Here is a 25639-nt window from a genome sequence, read left to right on the forward strand (position 1 = left end):
TTCAAGTCATATTCAAGTTCATAAGCAGCAGGTGAAAGAATTGCTTTCTTTGTCTTTGAATTTTGTTGGTTTCAGATATTGTTTTTACTCCCTCTCACTCCTCTGACAGTTGATGTGGCAGTAGGAATGTGTTTTTAAAGGATGTATTACTTCCAGAGACCCGTAATTAATTATCACTTTTTTTCCCCCCAGAAGTAAGGTATCTTTTTTTTTTTTTTTTTTTTTTTAAATCTTGCCTTAGTTTGGTTCTCTTTGTAGATCCCATTCTAGTATCAAGTAACAAGAAGGTGGGAGTTGGAATACTTTTAGAGTTTCATCACAGACCAATGCTAATGCAATCTTGTAGTATGAATGTGTTGCTGATTTTTTTTCAACTAGTTAAGGTGTCCATCTATTTATACCTAGCAAGCAAGATGTGAAAGAAACCATTAGGCCACTCTAAGTGGCTTTGTATTAGATTCCATTTAGTCTAGGAAACATTTTTTTATAGGACTGTTAGTTACTGTTGTATGGATACAAATGGACAGCAAATCTTTATTCATGCTGTGGAAGTCATAGCTTTCAATGCTGGATGGCATGGTGTGAATCTTGGCTCTGATCTTCGCTTTTGCTAGTTATATGAAATTAATCTTAACAGCTGAGTTAATTGGAAGGAAAAATGACATCAAAACCAGAAATAAGCCTAATAAGTCTATTAAGAATTTAATTATTACCTAATACTAATTTAAATTCAGAAGTTATTTAATTCAAAATTTTTGCTGTCTTTGTACTCTTTAAATACATTTATTGTTGAGGTGAGGAATAATTCTCATTTCTGGTTGTCATTCTGCCTTTTGTTATTATGGAAAGAATGTTACATTTGAGTAAATGTACATGGGCATTATTAACCTTTTAATTGTGAATTTTCAGTGTTGAGATTACTGCAGTTTAATGGACTTAACAATAGCAATCTAACCAAAAGCAAAAATTGAATGAGTCAAAATCTTTGAATAAAAGATCTGAAGTATTTCCATTTGAATAATTAAGGCCAGACTTTTGGATGACCCCTAGTAGCTGTTATCTTGAGGGTACAGATTTTTTTCCTATTTATGTAGCTATCATGCACAATACTGTGATTCATGTTGTCCCACTGTCAATCTGTTTCTATTCTGTAATTCTGTAGCTTTAGTGCTATTTTTCTACAGGTTTTCTAAACTGAGATTGGGGAAAATTGTAGCAGAGTTTCTGTAACCCTTGTGTTTTTATAATGCTCCAGCACTAGGCATAAAATCATGACCACAGTGGTATTTTACAATGCAGCATCATTGTTGTGCATCATGATGTTAGCTGATTGCTGGCTAAACATCTGTAGCAGTAAATTTTTCATTCTGGAACAGATTTCCTACGGATCTCGCATGTCCAAAATGGGCAACTACTTGTTTCTCATCCAAGCTACCAGTTGTCCTTTTTCATAAATTCTGCTTTAGATATTTTGCTTTAGAACATCAGCAGAAAGTTGAGCTGAAATACTTAAAGGCAAGATTTTGATCCAGAAAGACGTGGTTGAAAGAGGAAATTGAGACAAGGTTCTTTGAACAGTTTTTTGCCTGTGTTCTTCCTTCTTCCAGATAAGCAGGAATAAAATACTACCTTACCTTTTTAGCTCTACAGTTTTTTTTTTTAAGAGCGCACTGTCGAAATGACAGATGCATTGAAAAAGATGAAATTGCTTGTTCACTGTCATATTGGATTCTGTGGCAGAAATGGAGAAGAAAACAAATGAGTCTTGTCATTCAATTCCATCTGATGTGTGAACATAATAGTAAATATGTGTAATAGCAAATACTAAGAACCAAATTATCAAGATAAGTAAATAAGATTTTTTTTACCTTCATCGAGCAGTTAAAAATGCTGAAAACAGGAATACTGATTTTACAGCACTGAGAGAATCGCTTTATGGATAATGCTCTTGAAAAATTTTAAAATAGTAACAAGAAACCCAACAAACAAAGATGTAGCTAAAAACTACAATGCAAAGAAATGTTTCGGAAATGCAGCAGTTTGACAAAGATGTAAAGCAATGTGAATATGCGAAGTGTTAGTGCAGCTTGAGGAGCAGGGTTTTTACTTAATTCAGCAGCAGAAAAAATATTTGTGCGAGAAATTCATCCCCAGAATTGAGGCCAGGGGTAATTTTATATTCTGTGCAGTGTTGGATTTCCATATGGATGATTTTGGTGTGTTTAATCCCTGTGCGCTGCTCATTAAGAAGCCGTGTTGGAAAAATTTCTTCAGTTAAAGACTCCAAAGTTTCACTCAAGAGTGGTAAGGTGGAATGCTCTTTAAGGTACTCAAAGTTAGCTGAAATCTCACCTTGCCCCTATATTTGTTAGTTTTTCCAAGCACAGTAACTTGAATAGTGTTCCTTGTTATAGTAGACATGTGGGAAAAATCTGTCCAATGTTATACCATGTTTCATACTATGAAGTATCACCTTTGTATTGAAGCAGATGAGATAAAATTTTGAGGTCACTCATGCAAGATAAAACAATGATATTTAAAATACACTTCAAGTTCTATGTTCCATATCTTTAGAAAGCCCAAATTGGGTTTCTTAACTTATTTTTCCCTCCTTTATTGGTTACACATGCAATTAACACTTAATGCCATATGCTGTTAGGTGATAAACTTGCTTGTTCAAATGAATAGCCACTTTGTAAAAGATGGTGCTTATCTCAGTTTAAATTTTCTCTACTTCTAATATGAACATCAGTAGAACATTCTCTAAAATATCCCTGTTCAGGATAACGAATTTGAATGTAGCTATTAATAACTATTAATTCAGAGAAACTGACTCTCCGCTCTGTAACTTACCCAACCAAAGAGTTGTAATTTAGTATGTAGATATTAAGAATAATTTATTGGAAAAAGAAAAAGTAGTTTTTAATTTTCACTTTTATTAAATAAAATGGTTTTGTTGCCTCGCCTATTTACATCTATGCATGGAAGAGTAAAACAGGACTGGGGGTGGAAAGAAAATACAGTAGGAGGTAGCTTTCTGAGCACTATTTAAATGCTGTTAAATAACGTTTATTCAATTATTGGTAGAACTTTTTATTAAGCTAAGTGTTAGAGAAGTTCTTAAGTTCTAGTATTAATGTTCTAAATAGGACTTTAAAATGTAATTTCTTATTCAAGTAATTTTTTAAAGATTTTTTTAGTAGAACTCTAACTATAACTTGAAGGCAGGAGTACAGAGGCAGCATAATCTCTATCCTTAGTTTGCTACTGAAGACAAGATGGTAAACTGTGTTTCTCCAAGTGTTTATCCTAAGAAAAGCATTTCAGCGGAAATTGCCAGATAACTGTGCAAATTCTCTATGCAAATTCTCTATGCAAAATTTAACTGTTTATTTTTAATTAAAAATAAAAATCGAACACTTAAGGGATTAAGTTGCATGTGATTGCTTTCTTCAGAAAGAGTAAGCTTCTCAGGAATGCTTGAGCTATCTCTTTTTCAGGTATGTGCTGTGGAACTTTCTGAATCTTCAATATACGCTGCATTATACAGGCTTATACAAGGAACATTGCACTACATAATCTTTTATTTCCTTGTTTCTTGTCAAAATCTTTTCATACTATTTCATAAAGACAATAGGAAATCGCAGGTTACAGCATGGTTCCTTTGTTTAGCAACCTGTATGGATTGTTAAGCCTTCTGTATATTTGAAAAGAAATGAATCAAAATCAAATCAGTGGGTTTTACTGAGGGTGAAGATGATGTTTCTGTTGCACTGTCTCATTGCCCTTTGGTTCAGTTTTGGGTAATATGTATTCTGATGTTGGTTGTATTAGTTTAGACCCTACTTGGTTACATGAAATTAGCATACTTGGATTTCTATTGGCCTTTCATACTGGAGCTCATAATGGTTCTGCAGTGCAAGTTTTGACTGAGTTTTCTGTGACGTCATTGATTTGTACCAGCCAGTAACACCCAGCAATATTTTGGGATTACCACCAGTTCATGAACACATGCAAGATTAATAGAGAGAACAATGTGTTATTTTACCTGTGTAGTTTACAGTATGCTGACTCTTACCTAAATTTTAAATAAGCTGATTAGCTTTGTGCTTAAAAGTTGCAGCTCCCTTGTAGTGTTTAATAAATCGGGATTTACTTTTTAGTATGTGATTTTTATATGTATTTCATATTAAAAAAACAAAGCCCTCCAAACTAAATCAAAAAGCCCTTCATGCTCTGTGTTAGACCTGAGTAATACCCTTGGTACCTGTTGAAGAGATTTGCATGTGTAAGTCGGGAAGGAAGACGAGGAAGAAAAATATGAGAAGTAATATGAATGAGTTCTGAAAGAACATATTTAGCATCTGTTCTCTCTAGTGCTTCCAGCTAATTTCTGTGTTCACTAATGAGAAACTTGTGGTCTCCATGGCAACCATTCCATTTTGCCCATCATTTCCTAATATGGAGAATTTTAACAGAAAAATAAAATACTTCCTACTTGCTCTTTCCCTTTTCCTTGCCTATGGCCCTTATCTTAGAAATCTGTGCAGGATGGTTTGGCTAGTGGTGCTGCTCTTCTCAGGATACTTGGTAGGAGTCAGAGCTTGCTGCATGTAAGTGTGCAGGAAACTTTTAAGAGGTTCTGGTCAGTGTTTTGCCTGGGCATTCAAAGTCAGATGGGGCTGGGGTTGGACTCGATCTCTGGAGGTCCCTTTCAACCCCTATGATTCTGTGATAGCTGCTGTGCATCTCATCCAGGTGAATGTAAGGTTTTAGGGAAAAGCTGTAGTTAATAAGCAAACCCTATTCACCTACCTGATGTCATGTGTCTATTATATTCTATTTTCACAACAGGCTGGCCGTCTTTTACTGGTCATGTCATCAGTTTTCTCCCTGAGTAGTAAGGATTTTAACCTTAATTGCACGAAGCCAGAGCCTGATTGCATTTTCTGAATCCTCCTGAATTGTTTTGGTTCAGTTTACACCTGGTTTTTGTGTTGTAATGTGATGACTATTCTTACCCTCACTTGTGCTGATGAGTGTTTTTACTGAATATTGTATGCATCTTCTCAGGAAAACAGTTATACAAGTATCTGAGGGTGGTAAGCTAGAATGTATTTTCATATATCATTTCCTTCACAGGAAATCTAATTACACAAGTTTTTGCTTAAATAAGCAAATAACTTCACTTAGGTTTGTGCCGACATGCTCCAAATGTTGTTAAAGTAGCATAACTTCCAAGCCTTGCTAAGGAAGGGCAACATCTCTTTGTTTTGGAAGCACAGGCCATCTGCTGGAACCCAAGTTTTTTGCAGCATTTCTCAAGTTTCCTCAAATTCTTCCTGTGACCAAAAAAGAAATGACAACACCTGTCCGAATTTGTGCAGCCTTATTTTACCCCTTCTGACTTTTTTTGTGCGGAAAGTTACATTATGAGAACCCAAACCTGAAGCTTGGGCTCTGCTGCTCTACCCTGATATCCCTGGATTGTACAAGTAATACTTGTTTACCAGAAGCATTCAAGTTGGGGAACTTGCATGTCTTACTAATAATTCATGCAGACCCAAATAGTAACCATACAGGAGACTGAAAGATGTTTATTGGCGGAGTATTCTTAAAAAATCTTGCGGACTATTTTTTGGTATAGTCTATCAGAGGTACTTCTGTTGTTCTGTTGTACATCTCATCAGATGCCCTGCCTTAGGAAGATCCCCAGCCATTAGTTACCATAGCTAGCTGCACATTTTTCCATGAAGATTTTTGCATGTTTAAATGCATATATATCTCCTTATCCTCTGATCTGTCAGCTAGATGGAGTCTCCTAATCTAGCAGTCCTGCTTTGAGTGGAACATTAGAATATGCAGAGTGGACTGAAACACTGGGTTGTTTTTTTTTTTTTTCCAACTAGTGCTTCTAAAACCAAATCCCCAAACAGCTCCTATTCTTGTGTTGCTGTGCACTATCTTCTCCCAATGCTCCCGAGGCATTTTTTTTTTTGTAGGAGCTGTGGTACCTGGAGTTGTACAGCACACTCAGAGTGTGCTGGAAACAGGTGTTCAGAAAGGTGGTTTAGGACACTTAAAATGTAATCGGACTCAAGGAAAGAAACAACAGGTGAAATAATGGAGTCGCAGAACAGATAAGCCTCAGTGTATAGAATGAAATGCTTTGGAGAAGTTGCAAGAAACCTCTCAGTGAGCCCCTCTGGAGCAGCCTGTCACATCAGCTCAATTGATGATGACTCTGTATTCAGTAGTTTTACTTTGCTGTCTCCTTACAGGAGGTGCTGGAAGTTTAATACAGTAGATATTAATTCTGTACTATGTGCTTGCTTTGCTATTATTTTTTCTTGGAAGCCTCAAGTTTTCACTTTTTTTTTCTGCCTTCAAGACCAATTTAACTAATTGCAAACCTCACTTAAAAGTTGAGCATACACTGCTAGTTCTTGCTTCAGTTTTCTGGGAGTGCTCTGTTTGCACTTGCTTGACCCTGGTTGGTAGACTTTCCTAGCACACTGTCAGCATAGCTTTCTTTCTTGATGGCTGTGAACTTGGTTGCATTCAAGGAGAAATATTTCCCTGAAGTCCTAAAAAATAGTTATCAGAAACTTGCTCCCATGTTACAGATGGCTTTTTCTATGCAGATAGTTCAAATCTGTTACTCCTCTATTAATGTTCCTTGCTTCTCTTGTCACTGGATTTGTTTCACTTTTTTCCTTGTGTCCTTCTGACCTGGCAGTCAGCATATCTACTAAATTCTCATGTTATCAGACATGTTTGCTTCAGGCAGTGTGAATTTTATTGCACATCCCCTTCTGTTTAATTGCTGCATAGGTGCTGGTGAAGCTGAGTGAGTGCTGCTGTGAGCATGATGAGCAGGTGATACAGGGTGAGCAGGATGTCTGCAAGATGCCCTGGTGCTGAAACTACTGCTGCTGGAATGAGTGCAGTTGCTTATTGCCAGCCCAGCTGCAAAAAACACGTGGTGAAAATGGAAATATTTTTTCATGGCTCTTGTTGGAATATTTTAAGACACAGAACTGTGTGCATGTGTGTTCAGCTATGCCACTTAAATCCCAAGAATACCCAGCAGATGGCAGTTTGATCAAATATGTAGTTATTGGATTTTACATGGGACTCTGAAAAGCTTTAAATATTTATCCAAATTCAATGAAACTCTGCTTATCAAATCATATGCTTAGAATTCTTTCAATTTATTGAAACAACATTAAACTGGTAGTCTAGCTTCCTGTGGTGTTTGAGTATATAAAAATGAATATTTTGAGTTTTGACTTAAAGCTATAGACTGAAACTAAAACTTCCTTTTCTACTCCTTGCAGAAAATTGAGGCTAAAATCACTTAGTTCTAAAGCCCAAATAGCATAGTTCTGTTATGTCTCCTCTGTAGCAGGAGTGCTAAGTCAGGGCTTGAAGTAGTGACTGAGCACCTGGTGGGAAAGCAGGGCCAAGCCAGGGGAGCTCACGTGTGTGCAGAGTACCTGAGATGGAAAGACCAGTCCCAGGCCTCATTTAAGGGTTGGCAGTGGAGGTGAGGGGATCTTACTTGAGATCCCTGCCTTCCTGAAGGCTTTCAAAGGTAAGCAGCTTTTTTCCTTAGTGTCCACAGTTGCTGCACTGATCATATTTTCACTTGCTGCACCCATTACTTTGTTATTCCACTGTTGCTGCTGTGCAGTATAGCATTACACTCCTCATCTGCTGTATTTATGAACAATATCCCATCTATGTCTAGAACAGCTAGGAAACTGTATGCGTAAATAAGGTGTTAATTCTTGCTTGTATGTAGTTTGCACATACAAGTAATGCCTCCTATTTATTTCCATAGAAACGGCAAATTCTCAGCTAGAAAACGCTATTTTTCAGTATAATCTCCACCATTAGCACTATGCATTTTTGACAGCAAAGAAAAAGGGGCTGCATGCTGTGCTTGTAACAATCTGCGCCAGCAGAAGTGACCAGTAGTTACAGCTGAAATGTACCACCCACTGCCTCACTGTGCTCACAGACACTTTTTGGTCTCTGCAAATGTTCAGGAAGTGTTGATGAATGTCAGTGGGTGCTATTTTTCCACATTGAGGAATTCAGTGGCACACCTTTGCTTCATCCACGCTCCCTTGTTAGAAACCATTCCATCAGACTGCCCCTCTGCTGCCATCTGTCACATGGCAACAAAATGTAAAGGGTGGGAAGATTCAACCTCTACTGTCATCCCACCACCATCTCTCATCTCATGGGCTGGCATAATACAATAGGAAGCATTACTTTCACAGCAATCCTCATTTACCAGCAGGTTTGTACATAAGAGGAGATATATATTTAAAAACAATAAACTAACCACTGTCTGTACATCTCTAATATACTCAGAGTAATTTCTTTATCATTTTAAATTGAACTGAGTTGAGATATGAGTGTTAAACTTTTTATATATGGAAAAGTTTTTACCACAACATGTAGTTGAGTGCAGAAAAGATATTTTTTTGGAAGCTTCCATACATAACAATAGTTCTGGAATAATATGGTATTTTAAAGCAGTAAATGTTATCAAGTCTAACTAAGGCCTTTAAGATGCAAATCTACTTTCTTGGATTCTGCATTTGTTACCAATATGCCCTTATTTAAATGTCTTTTGTTTAAAGTTCTTTTAATGTTCATATATTTAAAATATTTCAGTTATTTAAATATGATGGGGAATGACTGGAAGCTCTGAAGCAGAAATGTAGCTTAAAATTTATCAGAAGGGAAAGTGACATACATAGTGTTTATCATCATCCAGTCTTGCAAACATCCCTTCACCTGTGACTTCAGTCATTCAAATACCATTTCCAGGAACAGAGTTTAAATACTTTTCACGAAAGAAAATGATGACATGAACTGATTGAATTTTGTTGTTCTTGTTTTATTTGCTGTTATTCAGTATGATCACTAGCCAGGCCAATGTTGTTTGGTATTTTTGTTTTTGTAGTTGGGGTTTTCTAGGGCATGACCAGGAACAGCCAGTTACACCTCTGTAGGACTCTATTATATGGTTGACTTCATGCTAGATGCTAGGTCACTAGAATAAAAATATATTCAGAGAAAACTGCAATTTTTATTTATTAGCAAAACTAGTAGTTCCTGTCTAAATGTAAATAAGACTCTATCTAACATCTATGCAATGCTTTTGTTTTTCTTTATTGGGTTTTCTGTATCATGAGAATACTTCCAAATGCTACTTTGCTGGTAATTTTTCAGCTTGTACAGAGAGACTTTAAATCCTTTTAAAGTGAGAAGAAATATCTGTTTTGTACAAACAAATATCTAAACTGCACCAATGTTGTCGTTTTTCCTGCACTTGAGTCCTTGCTTTTGGCAAAAGAGATGTTAATATCTATCATGCAAGTCTAAAGCTGCTGCAAGCCTGTGCCTTATGTTTTCTGTTAGTCCCGCAGAGTTTCAGGGGGTGGGAGGGAAAGGTTTCATCACTGAAATATACACAGCAAAGTAATGTGATCAGACTCAAACCTGACACACTGAGTAATCTGTAATATGCTAACATTTCAGTATCATGTTAGTATTGCATTAGACTAATATGACATTAATACAAAATGACAGGAAAAATGACTAATACAATAAGACTTTCATATATTACTTTAGGGCTGCCATATCTGTCCTTTTTAATTCACCTGAAACTGTGCTTAAATGCCAAATGAGAGCTGCATCTAGAACAGAGCTGTGGAAAAACACCATTTTAGGAAGGAGGACATGTCAAATATTGTGTAACAAGTAACATGGAAATAATTTTACAACACATAGTTTTACATGCTAAGAATGTTGACAGCTTTCCTAAAAGGATATGATGCAGTGGTAGGTTGCAATTTATGTGAGCTATTGGAATCTGCAGTGATGACTGAATGGCATTTGTTTTCAATTTGAAATTGATGACAAAACACAACTTCAACAGAAGGATTGAGAATGTTGCCCTATTTGTCTAGGAACTCAGATGTGATGTATTGATTTGGATAGATGTGTTGGTGTATTTTGACCAGTCCTATTAGCTTCCTAATTCCTAAATGGAAAGTTCATATGAGGAGGACTATACTTCCAAGAGTATATGTAAACTTGATTTTTTTTGTCAGTGCATGCAGCAGTTCTTAATTGCATAGAAAAATGGTACTTTGTCTAGATCATTGTGCTCTGTTAACTGCAGTTTTGTATGATTTTGTGTATGATAGATTAATTGAAGAGAAGCATTGGCTGAAGAATACTACTATCTTTATCAATTTCCTTTTGTTTTTCTTTGAAAGTAACAGTGATAATACTGAAGCAGCTTAAATTCCAGGTCTTTCAGTCATGTTCAGCTGGTAATGCATGCAGATGCATATGCACATTGGTGTATTTCTGTAATGAGCTGGTATGGAGTTTTGATAACATTAACTTATACACATCCTTTTTGTCAAAGCCTAATTAAAGAACTGCTGTTTCAGGCTAATGCAACAGTAATCTCAGTCAAGGTGACAAAAAAGAGATGTGTTCAGAACCTCACACTTCGGTTTTATCCTTGGGTTTGTTTCTGTTGTCAGTAGATAGGTGAATGAAAAATCTCTTGAAAGAAAGCCATCTTAGTAAATTACACCCCAATCCATTACACTTCTCTGGTACCCAGTGCATGATGATGCTACCAGATGTCCCTGTATGTAGTATCTTTATTTTTCTCCTCAAATTAAACCAATCTGGAGGAAAATGAAGTGATCAAATGGAACAACACAACATCCTATAGTTAGCAAGTCTTGCACCACCTGAACATAAGCATTTACTTTGTGCTCTTCGGAATTCCATTTGTAATTATAATATTGAATTTTGGTTTGAGTTTGTCACTGTGCTCCATAACTGTCATCCAGCTAATAGTTATAAGTAAATTGCTAAATATCTGACTAAAAAAACTTTCATGCTGAGATTCAGTGGGGTGATTGGGATGTGAAATGAAAATCCACTGGGAGAGGTCGTGTTCTATTTCAGGTAGGTAGCTACTGATTTATGCTACTGCCATAGGCTATGGAGAGCAGTAGCATCTAAATGTTCAAGTCATTAAGTTAGGTTTTTAAATCTTCCTTTAAAGTTTTTTCTTTACTTTCTTATACAAAGTACATTTCTTAGTCAAATTCTCAACATTGACTTAAATAGTGAATTCATCTTTTTTCATCTAAAACATTTATTGAATGTTCAATATAATGGTCACATTTATGGTACTGTCATAGGTCAAACTCAGCTTCCTTAAACTGATAGCAAAATACACTTAACAGTATGGAGTTTGTAGGTACAATTCATAGGTACTGAACTCATAGGTAGAATTCTGGAAGTTAAATAGATCTTAGTTTGTTAATAATCAAACTCATGAAGCTGTTACTGTATCTCTTAGGCCTGTTGGATCCTTTAGGAATGAGATTAAAATAAAATGCAGATTTTAATATTGTACCTGCTGCTGAGTAGTTCTATAATGTGGCTTGAAATGCAGTGCGTATGTAAATTGTAGGACAGCTCATCCACTTCGAGAGCTTATTTGGAACCTTGCCATGCTTAATGTATTGGACAGTTCAAAGCTCAAGATTTAGGACAGATGTTTCTCTAAGCTGCCAGTAGAGATTAGAAATGATAGAGCCTCTGCCATCTCCCCGGGCAATCTCTTCTGGTCTTTACTAATAGAAGGGTTTTTGTTCATGTTGAAGCTGAAGCTTTCTCATTGTAATTTAAACCCATTACTAGTCCTGTTCAGGATGGGCATGGGGAACAGATTATTTTCTGCTTCTTTGTAGTAGTAGGGGGTTATAAATGTGTTGCTTTTTGTACAGAAACTTCAGGTGAGAGTTTGGGAACCCTGCAGTCCTATTCTTGTATACAGCCTGTGTGAAACTACAGGGAAGTATCTTTATGCTGTTCTCATCAATATGTAAACTATGATTCACTGCTCAGCATGGAGACACTCATGAGACAGTGGTGAAAATTAATGTGTATTATCACTGCTAGCATTTTAACAGGGGGCTGTCCATAGTTATTTCTTAGCCTGACAACCCTTCTCAAGAATGGGAAGACTGGAGAATGGAAATGAAGTGTTTTTCTCATCTTCCTGGGTAAATAATTTGTTAGCAGTGAATAAAGTGGTAAAAGAACATACTTTGGGTCAGATCTATTAGAATCTTTGACACTTGATTCATAACCAGCTGAGGTAGGAAATCTCTCTCACAAATTTTACATTGGATATTATGATAGCATACTCATTGCCACTTCATGTAGTATGCAAAAGGATAAAGCTGTAAACCTTTATGGAGAAAGCTAGTTGTTTTCAAAGCAGCAAATTGGTGGTTTTTAACAAGGTGTTGAGGCCTTCCTGAGGTTCTCTAGCAGTCATTCTGCAATTGTTGACAAGCTAGAGAATCCTTCAAGGTTCTGCTCTATTACATTTATAAAAAATAGGAAAGGTATATAAATATTGTGTGAGTGTTCTTCAGAGATTGTAGATTCCAAATCCCAGGCAGATCTCTGCTGTGTTAATTACAAGAATGTTGGAGCTACTGTAGGAAAGCCAGCAGTAGAGTTGAGATCAGAAATGAATCAAATAGGAATTAACAATCCAGATACAGTAATTATTAAGCCAGAATGTGGTATGTGAGCTGTGGCAGGGGAAAAGGAAAAAAATATTGGTACTTTACTGCAGAACAACATGCGAGTTCTTCAAGTTGTAATGCTAGCTGTGCAGGATGTGACCTAAAGAACACTTGTTAGACTTGCATCATATGGAGTAATGGCTTTACACAAACTTCCCGTTGCTGAAATCAGAGGAACAAGGTTACTTGAAGTATATAGAAGAGAGAGAGGGGTATGTCTCTGTGTGGAGGTACATCCTTCTCAAAGATTCCTTACAGGGAATAGAATCACATTTAATAAAATCCATCATAGTGTAGTATTCTCATGACATCTGAATTCATGTATCACTTCTCATATGATACCTTTTCCTGAATATCTGTTAAACTTTCAGTTACTTAAACACCAGTATAAAACATGAAGGAAGTTGAGATCACAAGATCCAAAAACAAATCTGTGTTTAAAGGACAATTTCTTCTTGTCACGTGTATACAGGTAGTATATCATGCAGCAGGTAGCTGTTGACTAGAAAGATATGTTCACAAGTTCTCCCACTCTAAGTGTGGACATCTTCTCAATGGTTAAAATTCTTGGTGGATTCTGTTATTTGAAAACCAAAGTTTAATAAGGGTGGAGAGGTCAGGGTTTGGATTGACTTGTTGATATCTACCAGGACCCTCAAGTATCTATACTGCTGAAAAAGTATGACTCCAGGCAGTAGCAAGATCTCTATTGAAACCAAAAAATCACAAAAGCAGCAAAAGTGAAGTTAGTATCACTGAAAATAAACTAATAAAGTATTCAAGACAAAATAAAATGTTGTATTGATTATAAAAAGCAAAATTGATCAAATTATTAGGATAATGAAGTTGTAGAATAATAATCTGAATGCATCTTAAGAGGTATGTTCACCTAGTTAAAAAGCTCCAAAATCGTCAAGAAAATAGTGACCTAGCTCACTGACTTAATGTTTTTAATGCAAAAATCAAAACTCATGTCAGAACAACAAATCCTTGGAATTAATATTTAAATCATCATTCTGAGATATAGGCTTCTTAGCAGTGATTCATAGTTTCTTCTCCATATTGTACTTCTTGCTTTAAATATGGAAAACAAATGTAAAGCCAAAGTACTGGAACTGTATGTGGTAACCTCAAGTATTTGACTTTTTTATGTGACGTTTGAAATGCGTGGGAATATAGGAGTTGTTCTTTCATGTCTTTTTGTCATAACAGACTTTTAAAACATCTACACAGCTGCAGGTCCTCACCTGCTAAAATAGTTATGTATGTTTGAGTCCTTGCCCTGTTCTACTTCTGCCCAACACGAGAAAATAATTGGATGATTTCTCATTTTTTTTTTTTTTTTTAAAAAAAACCATAAAAAAAAAAAAGTCAAAAGCAGTGTTTTCATGGAAATAAATTCCCATTTATATCTTTGTAAACTCCTGTGACATTTGTTTGTTTACATTTAGGTTTAACACTTGTGTTGACAGTGAGTGTTTTAAGATGTCTCTAACTACTTTGCTTTTAACTGGATGATTTGTAAACGATGTGATAATTTCCTATGTTGCAACTCAGCAACCTCAAATACTTTGAAATGCTTCCTTCTAGAATTTTGTCTGAATGACACGTGCACAACAACTTCTTAGGGAGTGAAAGATGTTGGAAATCTCATTCATTTTTCATAAGTAAATTTTTTCCCATGAGCCAAACTGTTTTTCTTGCAAATGATAGCTTTTTCTTGTAATGATAGCTGACCATCGTGCTCAATTAGTTGAATTAAATCCCATAATTCCAACAGAAACCTCATGTCATCTCTAATTCTAATGTGCAGGGTCCTCACAAAAAGGCTTTCTCTTTTTTTCTACCTTTGTGTACTTTGGAAGAGCAGGTCACAGTTTGTATTTTCAGAGGGTTGTCTATAACATGTGATTGATAGAACAGCCAAGAAGCTTTTAATATGTTCAGTGATCTTTCTTTTTACATGTCAGTAGATCTAAAAATACTTGGAATTTTGAGCTCTGTCAGCATTTATTATTGCATTCAGAGACTTACATGTGTAATAATTACTTTGGAGGAACCTTTTTTATCTTAGGTTGTTATGTTGGGGGTGTGCTGCTTTCTGGATGCTGTGCTAATTAGCGTTGTTAGCCCATAGAATTAACGTCGATCTGATAGGAAAGTATTTTGTCTTTTAACTATGGTAAGTATATGCTTAAAAAACAGTAAGTTTGAAAAGGCATGGAATGTTGTTAAGCTATCTGGTATGAGTAGAAAAACTGCTTTCTGATATTTAGAGCTTCCACTGGTGCTTCAGGAAGGCTTTCTGTTCAGAAAATCTATCTGCTTCTGCTATGCGAGTTGATAGAGACAACTATCACTTCTCATAGTGAATAAAAAATAACTGAATTAGTTTACAGTTCTGTAAGACTTCAAAGAAAAATCTGAGTCTACTGTCATACTACACATTAAGTGGCTGTATCTTTTTCAAGATTAAAGCATATAATTCTGCCATGCTGATGATTTACAAAGAATCAGACATGTCCAACCTGTGGTCTGGTACAGCTTTATGGAATCAGAAGGAAAACTTGAGCCAGAATATGTAGTTTAAACATAGCTCATGAATTTAGCTTTTTTTTTGTGAATTTGACTGCTCATTTAAATGAGTTAAATGCATGTCTTCAAGGTGAAAAATCAACGTATCTGTGCTATGCTTCAGATAATAACAGCAGTTGAAATGAAACCTAAATTATGGCAAGCGCAAGTTATGGCAAGTATTCTCATTCATTGTTGGCTAAACACAGTCCTGTGAACAGTAAAAAAAAAAAAAAAAAAAAAAAATGTAGCCATGTTTTCTGTTTTGATAAAGGAATTTGGGAATATGTTTCAAGATTGAAAAAACAAAATCATATTTTTTTGTATATTTGTGACTATTTTCTGTTGACATAAATACCTTACCTGTAAATTTTCAAATGGAATGTGTAGAGTCGCAAGCAGACATTCAACTCATCAAAGAAATGTAAACAATTTTTTTTTTCAGACTTCTGTAGGTCCTGTCTTACTGGAGAAGAATATCCCTCGCTTTGCAGTCAAGCTTATTTCATGTCATCACTTTTTGGCAGTAAGTACACTTGTGAACAATTATTGTCAAGGATGAAGCACAAGAAGTAATATTTCATTGAAAATCTGACTAACATCTTGAGAACTCACAAGAATGGCAAGCATTGCCATCAAATCAGCCTGATGGCATTAGTTTCACAAAAACAAGGTCAAATATCCCACTAGCCTTGTTCTTGTTGCTCTTTTTCGTTTTAATGAGAAATAGATAACTTTTCTTACTTACATACATTGACTATATTGCATAATTTATTTGTTGCCCAAGATAATTCCTGCACACTGTGTCACCCATCCAACCTATGGATTAATTAATGACTACTTTTTATTAATAAACAGGGCAGTAAAAAATGTCTAAAAAAGAAGAGACTGCCATAAATTTTAAAATCTTGCTTTGCTGAGATGCTCAGTGTTTTCTATCTTAAAAAGAATCACGTAGCTGGAAGAATGAATAGCAAGCAGTAAGTGTTTAAATGTTACCATAAATCACATTTTAGAAGAACTGCCAATATGTTTTACGCAACAGACATTTATGGACAAATGGAGAAAAATATAAAATAACACTCTGAAGATGGCTGTAATAGGAGTGCATCTTTAGGGTAATATGTGGTGTAATTTAATTTTGTGAGAATTATAAAATGAAGTTCTGGTAAATGCAGCTCTGTTTGCTTTTCCTGCATTTTTAGGTGTCTTCTAATTCTAGTCGAAATACATCTCCCTTCGAGGAGGGCATTTGCCTTGGCAAAACAAAGCTCTTCATTTGTAACTCATTCTTTGCAAATAAATATAGTTGCATTTGTAAAATATGGGCTTTTGGAGGAGAAGCATGGTTTTGAAGCAAATGCTATTTTATTTCAGTTCACTCTTCAACTTTACAGCTGGGAAGTAATGTTTAATCGGGAGGTAGTTAAGGCTCCCATGCTCTGCTCCCAGGGTAATCTTTGGTGTGTCATTTCTCTGACATATTGAATTTCTATGTCATTTGACTTCCCCATAAGCAATCACAAATGGTAGTGCCTAACATATAGACTTCTGGAGAGTATTATCTTTGTTATGACTTTCTCAGGACATCTATACAGAAGTATGGAATAATCAAATGGTATCATCAGACTCCTTTAGTAGCTGCCCTTTGGTAGATCCATCAACTGATAACAATCAGTGAACTGGATGACCAGAGCTTTATTTGTTGTGTTAGGTCCTTGTGGCTACTGAGCTGAATAGCAGTGTGTAACTTTTCATTGCATCTCTTTTTTGGCATTTCATTTATCTGACTTAAACATGAATGCTATGTAATCATCATCAATCTTCATGATATCAGAGAATGTTTTTTTGACAGCAGTGCTTCAGCTTAAAACAAATATTCCTGATTTAATTCTTTTGAATTTCATTCCCGTGTTGTCATGTATTGGACTTGGGAGGGAGAAGTTCCTGAAGAGTAGTATTTTCAAATGTGATTAAATGTTTCTCTAAATCAAGTCATATCTAGTGATGGGAATAGAAACAAATAGCCTGTTCCATCAGGACAGTCAGTTGTCAAGTATGCATCGCTGATAGAGATGAAATCATGTGCTGCCTTTAGAGTTATTTTCTTTGCACAGCAGTTATAAAGTTCATATGGTGAAAATGACTTAACCATGTGCAAAACTATTTGTTTTAATATGTGATGTTTCTGAACTTTTTAATTATTATTTTTGGTTTTTTTTTCTGTTTAACTTCAGAAAAGTCTTTGCAAGTAAATGGTTTGTTTAAATGTTACTAATGAAAGCTAATATATTTAAGAAATGTGGAAGTAACATATACCAAATCACAAGGCATGTTTATGTGGAGGTATGTAATTCATGCCCTCTGTAGTCATTTCTTCTATAGCTGTAACGAATGGGAGAAAATAGTGAGGAAGTATTACTTTTCTTATTTTACCATTAACTCTCTTCTTTTCTTTTTGATTTAAAAGAAAAAATGCTTTAAGCAGTTTTTGATTTTTCTCTATCATACAGTTTCTAAATTATACAGATTGCAGTTTTTGTTACAACAGGAATCTTAAAATTTTCCTGAAATTTGTTTAAACTTGCATTATTTCAAGTGTGCTCGTGTGTTATCCAAAGGTGCTAGGTAAAGAACATCAGAAGAATTGGAGTTCACATGTAGTGGTTAAAAATGGAATAATATTTTGACAGGACCACGGACTTGAGTAGCATGGTATTCTAGTGGGGAAAAAAAAAACATCCTTAGAAATCAGAGCTAAGCAAAATCCTCTTGTACCCTCAAAATACTGATTGTGGTACTCAGTTGGCTTCCTGCATGTGAATTAAAAATATTTTGGCAAAAATGCTGGCAGGTTGTTGAGGTTGCTTTAAAGTTGCTCTCTTTTGTCCATTACAGAATTTTGAAGTATGTTGGAAATAGAGTGCTGTTGTTTATTCTGGTTTACTTTCTGTAGTGATCTGACTGGTCATAAGCACATGTCACAATAAATTATTAAATGTCTTATTTATTCCCTCTCTAGATAAGTAATTGTATTCAGGTCAACAAGTGATGGTTGGACTAGATAATCTTGTAGGTCCTTTCCAACCTTGCGATTCTATGATTGTGATTCTATAAAGTTTACTAAAAAGAGAGTTGGTCAATTGCTCTATGGAGCCAAGGTTGTTCTGTGAAATGAACCAGGTTCTTGAGATTCCACATGGGACGTGAAATTCAGGATCTAAGCTATTTTAAAATGATGCATCGGCTTCTGCTCCCAAGTGGGGGGGATCCAAACTTGCCCCGAGGTTTAATAAGTGCTTAGGTGTTGATTATAGCTAGAGCTGTTGTAGTGTATAATTTTACTAATTTCCAAACATGGTTAAACCAGAACTGTTCTGAACTTGGTCATATCTCAAATGGAACTATTCGTAAAGGGAAAGTATAAGAATTAATGCCTCTAGCTATCATGTGAAATCGGGCAAAGAGATTGGTATTTGTAGGTTTTTTTGATTGTGTAATTTACAGAAGAATACTACTTTCACTTAAAGGCTCCATTTCCAGCCATCTTACAGAAAAACACCGCTTATTACTTGCCATATGAATGTGTTCACTACAAAATACTCCTCAAACTTTTGCCTGTGGCTTATTTAAATGTGAAAGCACACATGTGGGTAGCTGGGAAACACATTTTTGTGAGCTATTATCTTTCTCCTCCCAATTCAGCAATCCTAAATAAAAGTATGCTTGCCTGCCCCTAGGTAGCATGCATTGATATGTAATTGCCTTTGACGGTTAGTTGTATTTAGCATTGTCATGAAAAACAAATCTATGAATTCTGTATATTAATTATAATATTCTAAGGATCATTTTTCAAGATCAATATAAAGAGGTTTAGCTACAGTGTCTTTGTGTGTGTATAATCATCTACATCAGAATCCTTGAGGAATCACAATAACAGTGATTCATTCATAATTCACAATTTCCATTATCTTTCTACATTTAGTATGTGGTAAAATTTATAGCTTCATTTACATTGTGTTCCATGAATAATAGAAGAAATACAGTGAAGACCATGGGAAATGATCTTGTTGCTGCAGATGCACTCTTAAGCAAATCTGCATCACAATACAGCATATTGCCTCTTGCGCTAGGATTTCTACAGAGCCTGCAGCTGCAATGGGGACACTTCAGATGGTCTTCATTAAATGTAAACTCAAAGCAGCATGATGAAACCTTGAATAAATTGCTGTAGGTAAATGACATAGTTGCAGGCATTAGTATAATATCTTCATTTGAGCACACTCAGAGACAACAAGTAGAAAAGAGTACTTAAACAAGAAGCTACATTTTATAAGAATAGTCTCTTTACTTTCTTAACAAGATAATGCTCATCAGAATATATAAAAGCTTATTTAGGGACCAAGAAAAAAGTTTGTCTGTGACAAATCAAGCTTGTGTAGTAACACTGGCTTGGAGCAAAACTGATCATCAAAAGAAATAGCACTAACTGCAGCGGGAGAAATATTTAGAGACATGACATAATGAAATAACGAATAATAGATGACATAGTGAAACCCTTTTCTTGCTTTTCTAACACAACATTTAATTTTTATATTCTTGTAAACTGTTGCCAACATTCAGCTACTTTACTCTGCTTTTTTTTAGTAGTGACTGCATGCTGTCATCAGAAGAAATTACCTTATGTAAGGCTTGTTGGATGTGATAGTATGCTTGTGATGAATTCTCCAAGGTTTCATGTACAGTGCTTTAGCTATAGCATGCTAGTTAGCTCAGTTAAAAGTTAAATTTCAATTTTGACTTCAGTTATTAAAAGCTCAACCTGTTTTCACTCTGCTGGCACAAATAACTTCAATCTATTGAAGTCATTAGCAATCTTTCACATCTTACACAAAATCCCATAAGAATGCATTACTATACATAAAAATGTTTTTTTAAGTAGTGGAGAGACTGTCATATTCTTTTTGGGATGATAAAGATGCCTAATCTATTCAAAGCAAAACACAAATCCAGCAAGTTATTGAAAATTTTTTCAATGTTTTCAATTTTTTAAGGTTTTTCTTTTTTTTTTGCAGGAAGGAATCTTAGAAAGATGTGAAATGCACTGTTTTGAATAAATTTCAGTCTTTAATTTAGTTGACTTAATTTTCATCCTTTTTTTCTTTTGCCAGTACTCAGCCAGGCATACTTTAATGAGAAACACTGTGAGAAGAGTGTGTAACTTCCTATATGTAACTGACACATTGTCATTCAAACAAAAATATAATGACAGTTAAAAGGAGTGGGATGTGTTTCAGTTTCAGAGAATTTGATGTTTTCTATATGTAACTGCATAGCATGACTTAATTCTCTGAAACATTATCCAGCACAGAACACAAATGTCTGAGATGATATCAGTGCGCTTCTTTCCTTCCCAGCAGCAGGTTTCCTATCTAAGCTGATCTTTCCTGTGCTCTGTAAAAGCCACTTTTTCTCTTTAGAAGTCTGACAAAACTGTTTATGTACTTCAATATTTCTTTTAATTGCTTCTTTCCTGGAAATGCTGATACTTGAATTATGCTCTTAACTCTGGTATTTTTTTGCTCAGTTCTGCTGGTTTTGGTTCCCAGAATGCCAAGTATTGCCTAGCTTTGCAGATGTGTCAGATCCATCCATACTGCACCTTTAATATGGCTTTATCCAGGCAACTTTAATTGGTTTTTGATAATTCTTTCAATAAAGTTCTTTGAGACAAATTGGGCTTAATTCAACTTACTGGGTAAAATCCACGCTCTGCATAGGTCTATAGGTACTTCTCTTCTGATGTCAGTGAAACTCAGATACTTATTTCATCCTAAGGGGTAGTAGAATAAATCTCAGAGCAATATTTCCCTACTTTGACCTTTTGGAAATCACCGTTACTGTTCAGTTTTAAGTGTTAGAAACATCTGGGAATTTGCATTGTTTTATTTCTTGTGTCTTTTGAAAATACCTAAAATACCTTCTATCTGTTCAGTATTATTCCATTTCTACTGGCCAGAAAGGGCACAACTCTTCTTCACGCTGCAAAATCTTTTTTTCTGGAGCTTTATAGTATGAACATGACTGAATTTGCAAATAGAGTGTGTGATCCAACAGATTGGCTTGAGTCATCTTAAAGGACTTGCCAAAGAAATAGGAGAAATGACATCTATTTTACAGATATATGGAAAATGTTTCTTCTTAGCTTTGCCAAGAGCTTTTATGAAGAATTCTTTCTGTCTTCAAGCACAAAAGCTAGTAATAACATTTTCAAGTAATTAGTGATGTATGGTAAAGCTGTATATTTCCTTCTTTGCAGTGATAATCAGCCAAAAATTGTGCTCCACATTTCTTAAAATGTTTCTATAAACCTACACCTATCTACCTGTCTATTTATTGAGGTATTACAATGACTGTTTTGATTATATAAATATTGAGTGGCAAGAACAATGTACAAGAAAATACTGAAAAAGCTTTTGATGCCGCAGTAAACTCAGCTGCTCCATAGAAATGCATATGTAATACTTGTCTATGTAACATTATGTGAATTAGATACCCAGCTGAGAGGCAAAAGTATTATGTGGGATAGAACTATGCTAGAGATTCCATCGTGAAATCTCAAATAGCCTCATAAAACCTGGAAGTTGGGTTTTTTTTTTTTCTTTGGAACAGAATCATTCCAAGATTATTACTAATGATTGAATTTGAAATATTAGAGCTCATTCTATTTTTACAGCTAAATGTTTGACAAATTACTCTCCCAGCTAGATTTTGTTCTGGTCTGTCAGAGATGAGTTTCTATGTTTTGTGACTGAAAATGGAACTGGGATCCTTACATTCATTTTTCAGTCACTAACTGATGTTGTTGAATAAGTCTGTTTTTAAGTTGTATGGTGAATGGACAAAAAATGATTTCTTCCATTCACTTTTTATTAAAAAAAAGTTATGCAATTAATAAGAATATAATTGTCTACTGTGAAATTGCAGTCTGAGAAGATCTGTCACTTGTTGAAGGAGCGTTGAATAACCTGTTTAGTACGGTATAATCTAGCTACAACTTGCAATCTAATTCTGGCATCCAGTTGCATACTCTTTTATTAGCACTATAAGGAAATTAGGTTTGCTCTTAGATCTGCATATGTAATTTTCATTGACTTCAAGATAAAAATTACATGTGTCTAAGTGCAAAGTTCTAGTAATGTTTGAAAAACTCTGTCAGTATAATTAAATTTCGGTCATTATCTGAAAGCTGAAACTCCAAATTGCTTTTGTTTTGTCTGTTTTTAAAGTTTCTCCTCATTAGATCTGTTGTACTTGGAGCAGTGTGTACCTTTTAATTCCTGTTTTAGTCCACAGCTTGTGTTGTTCAATGTTTGGTGATTTGCAAGATTCCAATAGTAGAGAACAGTTTGTTTCTCTGTTCAGTTAACTTGGCTCCTCACCATTTGGGAGGAATATGAAAACATTGAAGCACATTTTATGTTGCAATCTATTTGCACAGTGATTTATGAAGTGAGTTTATTCATGTATGAAAACAATTCAATCTTAATAAAGTTTGGGAGAGGCTATAGGAACTGCAGCCGTCATCACCTGTGAATTTTCTATTAATAAGAAACTCTATATTTGGTGTTATCAGCTCTATTTGTTATTAAGATTAGATAATGAGATTAAAAAAAAGTTGAAGACAAACTACTAATTAGAACCACAAAAAAAAGGTGACAGAAGTAACTATTATGAGGAAGAAAAGAGAAAGCCATGAGAGGGGGGAACAAACATGCTTAGCAAGACTGAGGATTGGATGAATAATCCAGTGCTGATCTGAATTCTAATGTGGGTATGAAAAAGCAGTAAAATGGGAAACAAATGATTGGATGAGATAAAGGGATTATACAGGAACTGGGATATAAGTGTGAATTTTGAGGTGGTTAGTAGTAGAAAATTGGTGAAAGAATTTAAAAATAAAATTCGTGCTGACCTCTGAAGGGTATTTGAATTCTGATGTCTCTGCTTTTGCTGTTTAAGTTGTCAAGCTGCAGTCAGAATTCCAGCTGTACTGATATCTCTGGTGTTTGTGTGACTCTATCAAAGACTATTTCAGTTATACTTCTGATTTTATATCCATATATCTCCTTCGGGGCTGTGTAGTTAGAAATACTTCTGTCTTAAAAATCTCACCTAAAAACTATAATGAATTGTTCAGGTGGCAACAAACTCTCATGTCAAAGACCAGATCATGGGAATAACATGAATATTCATGAAATATTATTCATGAAATATTATGAGAATTCAGTGCTGTTCCATGCTTGGGAAATTGTAGGAGAGAATACTGATGAATGCTGAAAAAAAAAATACGTGGAAAAAATAACTGACTCCAGAGTACTATTTTAAACAGTGTGCAATAAGTAAAATCAGTCATTTTTGGTCCAATGACAAAATACTGAAGAGCTGTTCATTAAGCAAACTGCCATACTCTGGACTGAATGAAGCAGGATATTCATTAACTTCGTTGTTTCCTAATTTAAAGGTTTGACTTTGCAAGCTATCTTTTTTAATGCATTCTTAATTTTTAGTATCTGTGCTATTCTAAATGTTTTTTTCTCTAATTCCTTGACTATTCCTTTTATTGAAAGAAATTCTGTTATAGGAGGAGTAACTTGGTTAGGATTTTGTATCTGATAGCTACATAGAAAGCTCAGTGGGAGACTAACCTTCTGCAAGTACAAAGCTCTATTAACCATAAAATAGTTGAGATTTCCAAAATTCATTACATGCAGAATTATTTTTTTTGTTTTGGTTTCATTGTGATGGTGCTTTTTGATTGTTTTTTTTTTTTGTAATGATCAGAATCTCTTTAGTGATTTACTGTCATTACAGATTATAAGAGCATAAAAAAAGAATGCCTAACATCAGCATATTATTTTTTGGATATCGTGAGTGACTTAGGTGAGAATAGATCTTAAAGCTCACCCAGTTCCAATCCACTAGATGAGGCTACCCAGGGCCCCATCCAACCTGACCTTGAACACCTCCATGGATGGAACATCCCCACTTCTCTGAGCAGCCTATGCCAGCACCTCAGCGCCCCCTGAGTAAAACACTTCTTACAAATATCTGGACTAAATCTCCTCTCTCTTAATTTAAAACTCATCCCTCGTGTCCTGTGTCAGAATATGCAAAAAGTCTGTCCCACTCCTGTTTTTAAGATCCTTTTCAGTACTGGAAGGCTGCACTTAAATGCATGTTAATGGTTTTCATTGGTGAACAGAGGATGTAAAGCTTGAGTTGCCTTTCCTCCTCCCATACTCAGGCTGAGTAGCTTTTCTGGGATTACGCAGCTAGGACTGCAGGAGCAAACAAAACAGCTTTAAGCTCAGATTTAGAACTTGGCAACAACATGTGAAGTGTCTGTCCACAATAAAAGACTCTTCCTGCAGCTTTTTGTTCAGTTTTATAAAAATTAAGTTTAAGACTAAGGCTTTTAAGCAGAATACAATCAATCCAGAGAAGATCTGCCTGGGTCATAGATCAGTGGTTAAATCCAGTTTTTACTTCTCTTCAGTGTATGTTGAGGGGGAAAAAAAAAAAAGTAGATACACCTTGTCAACCTCAATATTTAACTACAAAACCCAAGAAATGCTCTAGATAGTATGTTGACATAGAAGAACCCTCAAATCTGACTTCCTCAACTCAATATGAGGAAGAATGGGCCAACGAAAAAGCAGAAATGCAAAAAGACAAATCATATGAGAAGTGCCTAGGAGGTCCCTGTGCTGGAGTTTTTACTCTGTATAAGAGAGAAAGTTACTCCCTACAGCTCTCATTGTTCTGCTGTGATGAAGGCCATTGCTCACATGGTGAGTGGGCTTAAGCAATGAGAGGTGTGGCTCTATGCTTTTGCAAGTGTTTGGAGTTGAGTTTTAGCAATCTCTTCTGAACATATATGCCAAGTGATTTAGAAATCTGGGCAGAAATCTGTTTGAAAAAAAACCCAACAACAACAAAAAATGACCAAAACAAGAAGCACTTGAGAAGCTGCATGCAGTTCCACGTTGTTGATGGTACTTTTCTTGGGTCAATGTAGGGATGTATTTACCCACTTATCTTCGACAACAAAAACATGGTAACCCAACTCCAATTGTGCTACAGTCTTGTTAACCGTGCATGCTTAGATGGTACACCTTGAAGAAAAAAAATCTCACTGATAATGATATTATCATAAGATGCCTTGCTCTTTACTTCAAATTGGTCATAAATTTGAGTCTTGTCATGGTGCTAGAAAACAGTATGCTAAAAGCATTAAAGAGCACCTGTCACTTCGTAAGATGAAAGGTATTAGCACCTTTCTTAGCTGGAGTGTTTCCAACTCTGCAATTAAGTTCTATAATTGTCTACAGCAATTTGAAATG

General features: G+C 35.3%; 1 protein-coding gene across 11 annotated transcripts in view; it reads left to right on the plus strand.

Moving 5' to 3' along the window:
• TOX3 (TOX high mobility group box family member 3) overlaps window positions 1-25639 on the plus strand; it is a 238701-nt gene that overhangs the window by 24918 nt on the left and 188144 nt on the right. For 9 of the 11 annotated variants that reach the window (XM_042821635.1, XM_042821637.1, XM_042821638.1 and 6 more), the window contains exon 3: window positions 15679-15759. The exons of the other annotated variants lie outside the window; for them this stretch is intronic. The gene's annotated coding sequence lies outside the window, so the exon portion shown is untranslated. The remainder of the gene's footprint in view (window positions 1-15678; window positions 15760-25639) is intronic. 11 annotated transcript variants of the gene reach the window in all.

Source organism: Centrocercus urophasianus, unplaced genomic scaffold (genome assembly GCF_019232065.1).
Source record: "Centrocercus urophasianus isolate 14NV4802_14NV808 unplaced genomic scaffold, USGS_Curo_1.0 seq_2, whole genome shotgun sequence".
Classification (NCBI taxonomy): domain Eukaryota; kingdom Metazoa; phylum Chordata; class Aves; order Galliformes; family Phasianidae; genus Centrocercus; species Centrocercus urophasianus.